We start from the raw sequence: 15,866 nt of genomic DNA, 5'->3' as shown, positions 1-15,866 counted from the left end.
TTCAGTAGGGGGCAGTAAGCGAAACTCCAGCTGTATAGGCAACGCATACTGTAGCTGTACAGAGAACCAAACTCAAGCTTGCTTGACAATGGCGAAAGCACAAGATGAGAATGCATCCTTGCTTTCAAATACAGCTAGACGGAGAACAATTCTGAATGCAGGGATCTCCAGATATGTTTTTCTAAGTTTCAACCTGCATTTGTCTTGATACTGCTAAAAACGCTGTGTTTATGACAAGACGCACCAAAACTGTGACGGTCCAAAAGTGTATGGCCGACGTATGTGATACATTGAAGCGTCCTTAGAAAAGCCCTTATTATACATCTATCTCAGACAGTTGATGAATTCAGTTGCAAAATAGATTGCTGTGGACAGTAGGCCAACGATAGGCTTATGTTCAATAATATGGAATATGCAATATAATGCCTTCTAAAGCCACTTTTTGTCTTGTCTTATCAATGCTTTACCCATCTGCCACAATAATATAATGCATTTTAATTATCCGTATTATTATTTTTATAATATACTGTATATTACATTTATAATTTTTAAAGCAATATCACACGAGCAAGAGTGCTGTATGGATGTACATCAGAACGGCTGTGACTCGGCCGCAGGTAATCACAGCCTTTGCTGATTTAGGGCCATACAGCACAATTGTGAGTACATAAAAAAAAAAATGAGGAAAAATTAAGGACTGTCACAAAAAAAAAAAAAAAACGCATTTGTGCATTACTGTATCTTAAGCCACGGATCAGGATCTTCCGTTGCTAGTTCAAAAGCTGCGCACAAGCCTCTATTACTAATTCAAAAAACGTCACTTCAGAACTAGTAACGACAGCTTGAGCTGTTTCGAACAAGTTACTGGAGAAACAAGGATATGTGTGTGTGTGTTTCTGAGAGAGAGAGAGAGAGAGAGAGAGAGAGAGAGAGAGAGAGAGATTGACATTGTGTGATTACTGTCGCAGCTCCCAAACAGAAGTGTAGTGTTAATCAGCTTGCTGAAGATAATGGCAATTTTGGTCAAATACATCCTATTTTCTCTGTGTAAAAAATAGCCATCCAAGCGGGGGTCTCCCCTGAGTATTTTACTCTATCCGGTGCACAATAGTCATTCACTATAGAAACAATTATCTCCTCACAACAAGGAAAGTTCAGTATCAGGTAAGCGCCCTGAGTATGTGTGATTACTCCATCGGATGTGTCTCTCAGCTGTGATAAATCTTATTGCTGAAGCTGTTCCCAGGTGTACTGTAGTAGTAATCACTATATTCTGAATTATTGTTATTTGAGGGTCTTTGTTGGGGAATATTTATATATGCAATTAATTGCGATTAATTCGATTAATCGGCATTTAATGTAATTAATTTTCTAAAAAAATTATTGACAGCCCTAATAATTACATTTGTTTAACACTCAGTATGGCCAATCAAATAACATCTGCAGTGATTTTCCGGAGTATGAATGTTGTGCACGCATACTGTATGCAGAACATAGGAAAATTTATGTGGCTAGCCAAATTCGCTGAGAAGTAATGGTGGCTAATGTGAGAATATACACTCATAAGGAAATTAATACATCTTATACTGTATGTGCAACACAAAAATGTTGCTCTGGAGATATCCCCCTTGTTTCTGAGGATTCCATAAAGGTTCGGTTGCAGTAATGTCAGTTTCACTGCACTGACATTTCACATGAATTTGTTGTATTTTGTTATACAAAATTATTAGATATTCTTTTTCTAAATTATGTGAAGTACGTTTATATCTGCATTTTACCACTTTCACAGTTACCACAATTTGCAGCGATAATAACAGAGTAATAACCATGATTGTTATAACATTCTAACACTGTTACTGTTATTTCCAACTCGTTTTAGAACTTATAGAGATTTGCTGAAATTGAGGGATTGATACATTGGTCGATAGATCCCAGTATGTGTGATATTCTGAGAGGATCCTGCTGTCAATCAAATATTTTACTGTCTGTTGCATGTGCTTACAGGGCCCTCCAGGATTTAACGGTATCCCAGGACCAACAGGACCACCAGGATCTCCAGTGCGTGCACAGTATTTCATTGATTTAAAAAAATAAAATAAAACAGACACTGCGATTCTGAACTATAGTCTACAGTCAAAATACAAGAGAATTTATGTCATATTCATCTGTTATTTATGAGAAAGAGACAGAAAATGCTGTTCAGATTTGAGGGATTCAGGCTTTTTCAAGGCCTTTCAAGGAGGTCTATAATACGTGCAGAGTGCTCTCCATTATCTTTTCCTTTCATCTCAATGGCAGTTTTTTTTTTTTCATGAATTTTTAATTAATATTTATGTATCTTAACAGGGTGTTGAAGGCATCAGAGGGCGGCAGGGACATCCAGGACCAAAAGGAGATGATGTAAGCCTTCTCCACTGTCCATATGTCTAACTCTACTAAGAATAACTATGAATTAAATAACAATCATTGAAATCCTTTTGACACATTGTTTCCTGTGTTTTATTTTCAGGGTGTGATCGGAGCCCCGGGTGAGAAAGGAGCTACAGGTGCCAAGGGTGACACTGTGAGTGAGACTTTAATCAGTTCTCAACAGATGTATTTATTTATTTATTTATTTATTTATTTATTTTATTATTCCTTTTCTCCCCAATTTGGAATGCCCAATTTCCAATGCGCTCTAAGTCCTCATGGTGGCGTAGTGACTCAATCCGGGTAGGGAGGACGAATCTCAGTTGCCTCCGCGTCTGAGACAGTCAATCTTATCATGTGGCTTGTTGAGCGCATTACCGTGGAGACATAGCGCGTGTGGAGGCTTCACGTTATTCTCCACGTGCCCCACCGAGAGCGAGAACCACATTATAGCGACCACGAGGAGGTTACCCCATATACCCTCCCTAGCAACTGGGCCAATTTGGTTGCTTAGGAGAACTGGCTGGAGTCACTCAGCACGCTCTGGATTCAAACTCATGAATCCAGGGGTGGTAGTCAACGTCTTTACTCGCTGAGCTACCCAGGCCCCCTCTCAACAGATTTATTGATGAAAATGCCCTTTATATCATATTGTTGGGGTAATAAATAGGAAATGGTACTGGAAGGGCTACATGAAATATCTCTCATAACTTTTAATGATGTCACTTGTAGGGTGAGCCAGGAAAGCATGGTTTTGATGGAGCACCAGGAGCTCCAGGAGAGAAGGTGAGAGATGATGATGTTTATGCATTTAATTAAAATTCAGAATTCAAGACATTTCCATTTGTACTAGATGCACTGGAATGATTTGATTATGCTATATTTTCATAATATTTTGAAGTATATTGTTTTGTGAATTTAACTGTTCTTAGATACAACTTGTTAAGTGCTAAACTCTCAAAGTCAACATGAGATCAAAATTGACCTTATTTGGGGCTTTTGCACTGCACGGTAGCTCGACTCGACTCAACTCTGCTCGCTTTTTGGGGGTTTTCCACTGTGGATAGTACCTGGTACCTGTTACTTTTTTTAGTACCACCTCGGTCAAGGTTCTAAACGAGCCGAGACTAAATGTGACGTCAAAACCCTGCAGATCACTGATTGGTCAGATAGAATCGTCACTACCAGCATCACTGGATTTGCAACACGGGACATCAACCCGCTAGTTTTAAAGTTAGCAACAGCGACATCATTTGTTCACGTGACTTTCGAATTGTAAAAAGAAATGGCTGTGCGCAAAACCACACCGTGGTCAATAAATGAGGTGCAGACATTCCTCTCTTTAGCGACGAACGAAACGACGTGAAACAAAAAAGACTTTCAAGTAGTGTCTCAGCTTTTGGCCGCACATGGATACCACCAGACCTACCAACAGTGTAGGGAAAGGTTAAAAAAACTTAAAAGTGACTACAGAACCATCAAGGACCACAACAGCTGGAGTTGAGCAATTGGAGGGAGAGTGCCCCGGACTCAGCGTTGTTGGAGTCCACAATGGAGGATGGTACGTTTTGTTACGTTAACTCTATATTCTGCTTGAAAGCTTCACTTTATTTAGTTGACCAGCAACTGGAAAGCTTGCTTCTAAAACAACCAGGCCAATTTAACTGTTACACTTGTGTAAAATCACCATGCAACAACTGCTTTATGCAGCACAATGAGCTAGTAGCTAACAGCTAATGGTCGTGATATTGTTTATGGTCAGTAATGTTTGTGTCGCGTTTAAGATGATGTCACGGCAGTAGAGGCAGTGCAGCTATGACAATCAGCCTATAATCCCACCCACGTTGAGGCAGCACTAAACTGCAGTGGAAAAGCAAGCTCAGAAAAGTCAAGCGAGCAGAGTCGAGTCGAGTCAAACCGTAATGTGCGGTGGAAAATTGCCATTGGTTTAGTAATACATGTTCCTAGACTTATTGTGAGCAATTTATCAGTACATGTTATTCCATAGGAAAAAAAAAAAGAGTTTGTTTTCATAATCTTTCATCAAAATAACTTGCTTCGCCTCTGAAACAACTTTCCTTTTTGGATGACATCACCAAGCCCTTTTATTTTTCAGCCCCTCCTCTCCAAACACCTCTCATATGGAGACCACTTTTCACAATCCAATTAATTCCTAATGGATAAAATCAAAGCAACTATTTTTTTGTTCTCATATAATATCCTGTTTCTAGGACTGGGTAAGAATATAGATTTTCCGATGCATCCCTATATTTGTTTGAACGATCTCAATATAGATTTTTAAATCCCAAGAACAATATTTTACTATATTGTGCAACTCTCTGTCTGTGATTAGAAATTGGCTGGTAAATGTTCAGATTTCACTCACCAGTGATTGAACAGTATATTGGTGAAGAAGTTCTGCATTGAGATCCTTTCACTGCGTGTTGAGAGTTTAATTTAATTTGACGCGTCCCGGGTAATGTGTCCAAAGACAAGATCCACGCAATCCATTTGTCATTGACTAATAACTATTTTAATAATCACAGATAGCACAGATGAGGTAAAGCCGTTCAAGTCCTCTCTCATTAATATGCGCTCATTTACAGATGCTCTTTTCAAAACTGCCGGTTTTTTTAAAGAGACACTATCGATTTTGCACATGTTCTGCTAATCAATGTAAATACATGTAAATAGTAAACATTTTGCATTAAACAATAAAAATGAAACAAAATATAATATATGCAATATAATATCATATTTATTGATGAAATACATGGATTTTTACATTTTAAAAAGCTAAAATGTGACCAAAATTATGAAAAATAAAATGCATTGTGTAAAATCAATATTTTAATAATGTACCTAGATGGACAGCCCCCTGTACAATTGACAGCATTAGCTGGGAGAAAATGTATTTTATGTGTAAGCAAAATAGACATTAAACCTGAATTATACCCATATGAATCGATATCGAATCAAATCGAAAACGGAATTGAATCGAGAACTTGTGAATAAGAATCGAATTGGGAAATCTGTATCAACACCCAGCCCTACCTGTTTCACTCTAAAATATTTCACATTTGTCAAATAAAATGGGATGTGCATGTTCATGTATACTTAAATAATTTTAGCATGTTCTTTTAATTACTAATTACATCAAAGAGGTGACTGAGATTCTCTTGTCTACTTGAAAGGGAGAGCCAGGGCTTCCAGGAGCCATCGGTGTCAGAGGAATTGTAGGAATTCCCGTAAGTTAATCAGTGAATGTATATTTTCCTGTTTGTGTTATTCTGGTGTGCATTTCCTTAAGTGATTACTGAAGTTGTCAAAACTTGTCAAATAGAGGCCTATAAAAATCAATTTCTGTGTTAATGGAGCCGGGCATGTGATATTGACTCCGACAAACAGTAAATTAAGAGATTTGCTCTCATTTGGAATCAATGCATCTCATATTTAGGGTTTGCCAGGAAAACAAGGACTCGTAGGGCCTGCAGGTCAAAAGGTAACCTTTACATGAAAGAAATCATCATTTTGCATGCAAAATAACATGCACTAAATAATTTTAAGATGTGAAACGTGATGCTGTGGCAAATGTACTCTTTTTTTACTCACTCGAGATATAATGTCATAGGGTGAAACTGGCACTGTTGGACTGACTGGTCCAATTGGGCTTCCCGGTAAAGATGTGAGTATTATGATATTAGCCCTTTTATGTGCTTGTATACATTTTTTCATTTTGATTAATCATATTCATTCGATATTTTAGGGTGCTCCTGGACCTGCAGGAGAAGATGGAACTCCAGGAGCCAAAGGAGCCATTGTAATTGAAAACAGCATTCATACATACTTCTGTTTAATTGCCCTGTGTTACGAGATGCTAGTGGTTACCCATTAATTGCCTACCTACCAGTATCCCTAACAAACACTGTCCAACTAGAGGTGAAGTAGTGCAAAACAAACAAAAAAAAGGAACAGAAAGAGGAAAGCAATAGGCTGGCATGGGTAACGGTACCGTATAGCAAATTATGTCGTCACCTGGAACCACCGCCAGCCCAAGCCATAGTCCTCTTGTGGACATAGCTATTTAAAAAAAATAAAATAGAACTGGTTGCAATCCATTTATCCAAAAACTCAAATAAATCCAAGGCAAAAAAAATTTAACCCAACATCAAGTCCAGTATAAAGATATCCATCCAACACTGTTGCAGCACACACCACCTTCACTAAACCAGCCAGCCAGCCACCTCATCACACAGGGCTGTGTTTCCCAAAAGCATCGCAAGCTTAAGTTGATCGTAGAGACCATTGGCGCAAATGGTTTCTACAATCTACTTTGGCTTACGATGCTTTTGGGAAATGCAGCCCTGGTGTGTTGCATTAAATGCTTGATGGTCCTGAGCCCCGCCCCCAATACCAGCCAAGAAAGAAGGTGACAGTAGAGAGTATGCGGCTATCCTCTAACCTCCTAACGCCTGTATATACGTTATGTATGCATTCTGTATTTAATTTGAACTCGTCATATAGTCTGCTATCAAGTATGAATGGCTATTTATATTTCGGTTGCAACATTCATGTTTGTGGATTTCTGGAAGTTAATTGATCGCCTGGTGAATGTCAATGTTATTACATTTTATTAAAGTGGCTGCAATACTGTAAATCATACTGTGGCACATTGACTGATCTACGTTGTAGGTACTAGTAGAGTAGGACTGCTATACATATTTTTCATACTTTTTAAACTTCTGCATTTTGCTTTAGAAAAAACATGTTTTAACAAACTTTTCCCTCCTCAGGGTGAAACAGGAAAACAGGGTCCCGTCGGCCCAGCAGGGCCACCAGGAATACTGGTAGGCTAGACCCAATGATGCACCCATGGACTAAGTTATGGGTCTCTGGGTTTTTCTAAAATTATGTATTTATAATATTAGCACTATTATTATTTTAACTAAGAAAAAAAAAGTTTTGTTAAATGTAATTATGAGTGATTGCTCATTAAAAGTATGGTACTTAAATGTTCCAGGTTCAATACAACATAATGTAATCGAAAATAATTTTGACTCGTTCCTTAGCAAAAATTGCGTTTAACACAATGAACTTACAATGGAAGTCAATGGGGCAAGGAGTTGCGTTGGGATAAAAGTAAAATACAAACTGTTTGGAAAGTACAGCTACAAGAAAAGAATAAAAAGTATTGTAATAATAGGAAGCATAAAAAATAACAAAAAGTACATAAAAGAAAGTATAGCTAAAATTGTTAACAGTAGACATTCAACACTTATTATGACCATGTAAATACAGTAAACCATGGAACTTCTGCATATGGGCAAGAATACCAGAGAGGGACCGTTTACATAGGGAAAAATCGTCACTAACGCAATTTTTTTTTTTTTAAAGTTACTTTTCCGCCTAGAAAAGTAGTCCTACTGCTAAAAGGATGATTTAACAACTTTACAGCTCAAAAAACACAAATATTTGTACAGAATAATTCATATAAGTGCTTTAAAATAAAATACAAACTCCACATTTCTGCTTTTCAACCCTCTGATGCACTTGCCCCCTTGACTTCCATTGAAAGTGTGCACTACTGCAAACAAGATTTTTTTTTTTTTTAAACTGGACAAAATGATTTTCTGTGTTAATTGACAGCATATCACAGATTCTGTTGATGGAGCTTAACCTATTTTTAACCCGGAACATTCCTTTAATACATAATTATTTTGTAAAATAATGTGCATTTAAACATTGTTATTGTAATTAATTATAATTCTTAACTACATCCGCAGGGAGATAAAGGTGACCAGGGATTCATGGGTCCTCGTGGAATCAAAGGTCACACGGGTCATAAAGGAGACCAGGTGTGACCATGTTCACTTTACAAATCGTAACCAACCAGACTTCATTATTACTGCTCACTGTATGTGATCATGTTGCTTTTTTTGTAACTTCAGGGTCCGATTGGTCCAGTTGGTCCAAAAGGAAGTGAGGTAAGTGTGCCATAGTGAAACCACGATCACAGTGACATTATTAAATATTTGAAGGATACCATGCAATTTTACACTCTCTCATTGGTGTACAGGGTAATCCAGGTGTTGCAGGAGAACCAGGCATGAAGGGTGATCAGGTACGCCATAGTTGCTTCAAAGTTCCTGTCGTGAACCCTCTAATTATGATATTCCAGTATGTGCAAAATAAGCTGATTTTCATAATGGTTTACAGGGGCCTCCTGGGATTCCTGGCATCAAAGGAGAGGTATGTGCTTTACCACATTTCATCAATGGGCAAAACATTCTTAGAGTTTAAAGTTGTAAATGTTGTTACATTTTTAAAGCCGTTACTGTAATTATTAGTGGTGGTTGCTAAAGCAATAACCCTTTTGTGCATACTTAGGGTTAGGGATTGGAACAAGCTAATTAATCCCCTAAAAATATGAATCTTTGGTGTGTTGGTGTATCATCACTAAAGATCACTTAGAACACCTTAGCAACCACAGACACTAGCAATGCCCTAGTAGCCACCCTGAAGTTTTACACAGGCAATGTGAACATCTAGTTATGTGCTTTTGTTGTACATTTGTTTGCTTGTCTTATCTAAGCGTGGAGAGAAAGGCCAGAGAGGAGCTACAGGTACTGATGGTCATCCCGGACAGCCAGGTCATGAGGGTCTGACTGGCCCCCAGGGGGTGAGAGGTTTGGAAGGGGAGAGAGGACTGACAGGACCCCCAGGCCCCAGAGGAGTTCCTGTGAGTACCTGTAATTTTGTGACATTGTGCATTTTCATATTTGAACAAATTTCTGTTTTAGAAATGCTGTGTTTATTGCTGATTTGTTGTGTTGTGAATTTGTTTTCAAGGGCCCAAAGATGAGTGACGAGAAGATTCGTGAAATTTGTTCAGCTATTGTTGAAGGCATGACATTTTACTTTAGCAGTAATGAAAGCAATACTTCACCCCAATATTAAAACTCTGTCATTTGCTCACCCTCGTGTTGTTCCAAGCCTTTATGATTTTCGTTCTGCCATTTTGAAGAATGTCCTCGCTGCTCTTTTCCATACAATGAAAGCATAGTGACTAGGGGCTGTCAAGATCCAAGAAGTACCATAAAGCACAATATTCCAAATTTTTTTAAGCCATAAGATAGCTTTGTGTGAGGAACAGACTGTAATTTAAGGCTACGTCTACATTGATCTGGACACATTTGAAAGCATCATTTTTGTTTTCGAAACGCACTTCATCCACACTGCCGTTTTCAGGCATTTTCCAAAAGTTGCTCGTCCACACTGAAACATTTGAAAACGCTTAAATCCACTCACTGCGCATGCAAAAAATCGCCGTTGCATGTACAGTAAGAAATGCAATTGTCCTCGTGTTCCGTCGCCGGACACCAATTCCGAGTAAACTTCCCTTCGCATTTGAAGGAATGTTATATGAAGGTTGCACAAAGTAACATTTGTCTTTAAAAACACTATCAAAGTGAATATCAGGCACAACAGCGTTGCCATAATGCAGGTCGCCATCTTGATGTTTTTGGTTGAATGGATCACATGACAACAAATACGGCCTATTTTCCTAGTGCACACTACAACGTGAAGATGACGTTTTCAAATGTATCCACTTGAGAGAGCATTTTCAAAAAATGTATTAGTGTGGACGTGGCCTAAGTTAACATTTAATCTAATTTGCATTTGGGTAATCAAACATGCTGCATCATAATAATCGGTTATGGCATGAGAATCAATGGCATTTGGAATCACAGATAACAAACATAACATGATGCGTCTTTACACACCAAGTGCTCTCTTTTATTTATTTATTTATTTATTTATTTATTTATTTTCGCTTGACAGCCTTTAGTTGATACGCCTTCATTGTATGGACAAAAAAAGCATGAGCATTTTTCAAAATACTTTGTCTTCCATGAAAGAACGAATATCAAACAGTTTTGGAATGACAAGAGACTGGGTACTTAATGACATCATTTAAATTTTTTACAGTAAACTATACATTAAACCTGTCGAAAAGCATCAGGTTTATGTCCTTTTATAATCTATCACTAAATTATGACATATTTACTGTGCTCAACAGAACATTTAGATGCATATAAGAAAGAACTGGCCAAGAAGCCTCTACCTCTTGGGGCTCCTGGAACTCCAGGACCCATGGGGCCACCCGGACCAGCAGGGGCTGCAGGAGAGGCCGGACCCAGAGGACTTGTGGGCCCCAAGGGGCCTCCAGGATACTATGGCCTTCCTGGAAAACCAGGAGCCAAAGGTACACGTTGATTTGTTAAAGGGACAGTTCACCCAAAATTGAAAAATCTCTCATTATTTACTCACCCTCATGATATCCCAGGTGTGTATGACTTTCTTTCTTCACTAGAACACATTTGAAGAAAAATTGAAAAATGTCATAGCTCAGTAGGTCCTTAAAATGCAAGTGAATGGCGATTTCTCTTTTAAAGCTCCATAAGTCAAGGACAGTCAGCATAAACATCATTGACATGACTCCAGCAGTTAATTAATGTCTTTTAAAGCTATACGACAGCTTTTGGTGCAAAAAAGGTGAATATGTAAGTACTTTTTAACTATTATCCAATGCTTCAGGAGAGGGTGGAGTCCAAGCGATCTCTCATGTGATGTATTCACATTGCCATGGATACCGACGTAATCCAACATTCTCCACTCGGTTGAGACATCTAGGATAAGCACACAAACGCAGCCTTGTGAGTAAAGAAACAGATGATAACAGATCTAAACCAAAATCCAGGGTTTCCACGCTCTTTGAAAGACCTTGAAAGTACTTGAATTTCAGACTTACAGATTCAAGGCCTGGAAAGTCTGTGAAAATAGACTTAAGTCCTTAAAAGTGCTTGAATTAGGGCTGAACTAGGGCTGAACAATTAGGGCTGCTCCATAAACTCCACAGGCTGCTCTTCCTGCACGTTATGCATTATTCAAGGATCCGATAGCAGTCGCAGAACACAGACAGGGTAGGATTGCAAATATTGTGCACCATTTTATTTATTCACAGTAGTTCCACGTTTATAATGCAGGAAATTTCGTCTTTCTATCTTAATTCCAGAATCAGCTGACTTACAATATAAATGTAAGTCAGCAGCACACAATTGCATGCCTTGCTGGGAAGCAAGTGACTGAAGAGAAAAGCCCTGATGTAGGCTGAATGCTTAAATAATAATAAAAAAAAAAAAAAAATACAAATAAAATACAAATAAGACTAAATGTTGTCGTGAAGGGAAGCTGGTGTTCCATGGAAGCAAAACTTACATGTTAGAGCATCTAAAAAGAAAACACCCAAGTGCTATTTCCTTTTAACTGTACTACATTCTTTAAAAAAATGTAATAAGTAAGCAGAACATGTTAATATATATACATTCTTAAAGTGGTATTTCTCTGTGGGGTCAGAGCTGCTTTTATGAGTTAGCATGAAATCAAGTTAACAAAAAGGTGAGAGAGGTTAGGCTGTACATTGCAAAAAGTTCTTTATTAGTTATAGACGACTTTTTAATTAGTATTTATTTATTTTGTATTAGTTTTCCAATAATTATTATTTTTTTTTTTAAATTAAAAATTGGTCTTGAAACAAATCACTTGTTTAAAGTATAAATGTTTTTAAATAATAATAATAATAATCATAATAATAATACATAATCAAAAATATATTCATTTAAAAAGTGATATTGAATGTATTAACAAATTGTGACCAATAATATTTCTACTGAGCTTAAAGAAAAAGTCATCTTCACACACTGAATATTACAGAATGTTTGATTTATTATCTTTATCATGATGCATGCTTAAATGGGATTTTAATAGGTGCTTGATATGAAATAAAAGGTGCTTGGAAAAAGTCCTTGAATATGGTGTTCATAAAAGAGTGGGAAACCTGAAAATCAACCAAGCTACTGTACAGTGTTCCTCCTCCTCACTTGTAAACAGCGCTGCTCATCTGGCTGTGACACACATGCATCAGTTCTCGAATGTTTCAAATGCCTGTGCGATTATGTCACAGGCGCGTATCGCTGCCGACCGGAAGCATGATTTAGAGTTTAAAAAAAGTACTTAAATATTTAGCTTTTTCACACCAAAAGCGATCATGTCACTTTAGAAGACATTAAGTTAACAGCTGGTGTCATATGGATGAAGTTTATGCTGACTGTCTGTGACTTTTGAAGCTTCAAAAGAGAAATCACCATTAACTTGCATTTTAAGGACGTACTGAGCTAAGACATTAAACGAAGACAAGAAATAGTACCTTTGTTTTAAATTATTTTTGGACATATTTATTTATTTATTTATTTATTTTAAATAAATAAATACGAATTAAAAAGCCGTCTATAACTAATAAATAATTTTTTTGCAATGTACAGCCTAACCTCTAGCAGTCTTTATGCTATAAATGCTACTTTCATAATTATAATTTGCCCCAAGCAGAATTTACAGGCTAAAACTCTGAACACGCAATGATTTCCATCATCAGTTGCTGCTGACACAGTCATTCAAGGGTGGCAGACTCCAGAGAGATTAGCATTGCTCTTCTTTGGTCCTCTCGAATGGAGGTTGTCGTACAGCGAGTTCAGCCGGCGCTAATTACCGCCGAATCGAGGAGGAATGCTGCGCTTGCTAATGAGACAGAGACTGAGAAGCTATAACAGGAGGATTCTAAAATCCATCTACCTCAATTATTACACAGGAAAACATTAGAACCTATGAGGAGATTGGGACGTTTATTGATGATTAATAATATAAATGCAGCTCCAGAGAGAGAGAGAGAAAAAACGTTGTCTAACAGTTGTCTTGTAGACGCTGTAAGGTCTGGGGGTTAAAATACTTTTAAATTTACACTGGAAAAAATATTTTTCTTACTCAGTACTTTTGTCTTGTTTTGCAGAGAAAATACCATAACAGGCTTAAAACAAGACAAGTTTACTTGAGACGCAAAACTGTGTAAACTATTAGAAGAATTTATAAGAAATGTTATAATTTTGTCTTGTTTTAAGCTTAAACCTTACTAAATGTTTTGAGGTTTATTCTTAAAACAAGAAAAAAATATTTGCTAAAGGGGTAAGAACAATAAGTCTAACTTCACCAGGTTATATATGCATGTTAGCATTACAGAGTTAGTGTTCGACAACAAAAAATTATGGAAAAGTATCATGGTACTACCATGTTTTTTTTTTTTATTTTATTTTTTTTAACATGTACAATCACATTCTTTGAAGTAATTTTGGCCTAATTGTCATGATACGTGAATATGGTAAAATTAACGTGTTATACTTTGTGTCTAATACTTTTTGAATGTTTGTGAAGGTGATGCAGGACAAAAAGGTGATAAGGGATATAATGGAATTGGAATTCCAGGAATTCCTGGAGAACCCGGACCACAAGGTACAAAACCTTAAACCTCAAACCAGATTTCAGCACCACTTAGATGGTTTTAGACAAGTGCAGTTTATGGTTTATCTTGTTAAAGGGATATTTATTCTGATCATTTACTCACCCTCATGCCATCCCAGGTGTGTTTGACTTTCTTTCTTCTGCTGAACACGAACAAAGATTTTTAGAAGAATATTTCAGCTCTGTTGGTCCTCACAATACAAGTGAATGGATGCCAAAATTTTGAATCTCCTAAAACCCCATAAAGTCAGCATAAAAGTAATCCATACGACTCCAGTGGTTAAATCTATACCTTCAGAAGCAATATGATAGGTGTGGGTGAGAAACAGATAAATATTTAAGCCCTTTTTTACTACAAATTCCCCTTCCTGTCCAGTAGGTGGCGATATGCACAAAGAATGCGAATTGCCAAGAACACAAGAAGAAGAATGTGAAAGTGGAGATTTAAAGTAAAAAAGGTCTTAAACATTGATCTGTTTCTCACCCATACTTATATCGCTTCAGAAGACATTGATTTAACCACTGAAGTCGTGTGGATTACTTTTATGATGCCTTTATGTACTTTTTGAGCTTTAAAATCTTATTACCCATTCACCTGCATTGTGAGGACCAACAGAGCTTAAATATTCTTCAAAATAAATCTTAATTTGTGGTCAGCATAATTTTGCTAAATTTTTCCAAAATTCATCCCAATACAAAATAATCAACAAATCACCATATTTATAATCACTGACTTCCTAAAAACAACTTTTTTTCATCAATATCAATGCTGAGGTCTCTGAGGATTACGGATGTTTAGATATTTGTTAACACTTTACAATAAGGTTGTATTTGTTAGCATTAGTTAACATGAACTAACAATACTTTTAGAATACTGTAATACAATACTGTATTTTACAGCACATGGTTAATGTTAATTTATAAAATGTCCACGTAATTTTTCAAATTAAAAATGTTCTGCATAATGAACTAACAAGAACAATAAATATTCTTCACTGTTAATTCACAATTATGTTTTTTTTACTGGGGACACAATGCAAAATCATTTTAATCAATATTTGTGGCATTGCTTTTTTTAAATAATTTTGCATCTGTGATTCAAAACCCTCACTTATGAAATCTGATTTTATGAAACAGGACCAGCTGGCAAGCCTGGCATCGGTAAGGATGGTGTCGACGGTGCCAGAGGAGAAGCTGGTGTACCTGGAACCCATGGTACCCCTGGGGCAAGAGGACCCCCGGGCACCCCCGGTCTCTGTGATCCTTCAAGCTGCTTCAGGCCTCAACCTCTTTATCTGGTTGGTGGGAAAAATCGGTGAACATCAAGGGTCCATGAACGGAAACATAGAAACCTTCTAGAAACCTTCATCACAATCATCGGGAACACAGAGACAGTCCATTTCCGATAAACTTGAAGAGACTTCACATGGTGCCATGGCGACCAGAAAATGAGTGAACGAACAAACTGTTGTATAGAGACATACAGATGCAGTTTTGATGGTGGATAAAATTCATATGGTTATTGTGTCTTGTACATACACTAGAATGGTAGGGAAGAAAATATCGAAAATGTGTGTTGGTTCTTTCAGAGGGTTTTAACTGCTGAAAAGAAATACAGTTATTAGAAATTGTTTAAATTTTTGGGCCACTAAGAAATATGACCTGGTAAAATCATTTGAAATGATAAACCAATTTCACAACCAATGTTGAACCACTTTGTAGAACACAACGTGCCATACAAGTGCATTTTTGCATGTATTTTAAAAATTAAATGTTCTAAAAATGTGATTTTAATGAATGATTTTAGTCATAGTCAAGCCGACTCCACAAAATGATCTTGTGATCTAACAACAGGACAGCTTGAAATAAAAGCTTTTCACCACCATGCTACCTGCGTAAAAAAATTATTTGATGTGAAAATCTGTAATAACAGATTGCTTTTAACATAGATTAGGGTCTAATATTTTTGTTGGAGTTCACAATTAAGGTAAAACTTGAAGAATTATCAGATGTTAAATTCAAAACTAATTTTAACTTTAGTAAGATTC

General features: G+C 37.0%; 1 pseudogene; it reads left to right on the top strand.

The window, feature by feature from the left end:
• LOC127421247 (collagen alpha-1(IX) chain-like) overlaps positions 1 to 15,695 on the top strand; it is a 66,560-nt pseudogene extending 50,865 nt beyond the window's left edge.
• The last annotated feature ends 171 nt before the right edge of the window (positions 15,696 to 15,866 follow it).

Source organism: Myxocyprinus asiaticus, chromosome 30 (genome assembly GCF_019703515.2).
Source record: "Myxocyprinus asiaticus isolate MX2 ecotype Aquarium Trade chromosome 30, UBuf_Myxa_2, whole genome shotgun sequence".
Lineage (NCBI taxonomy): Eukaryota > Metazoa > Chordata > Actinopteri > Cypriniformes > Catostomidae > Myxocyprinus > Myxocyprinus asiaticus.
This window is presented reverse-complemented; position numbering and strand designations above follow the sequence as displayed.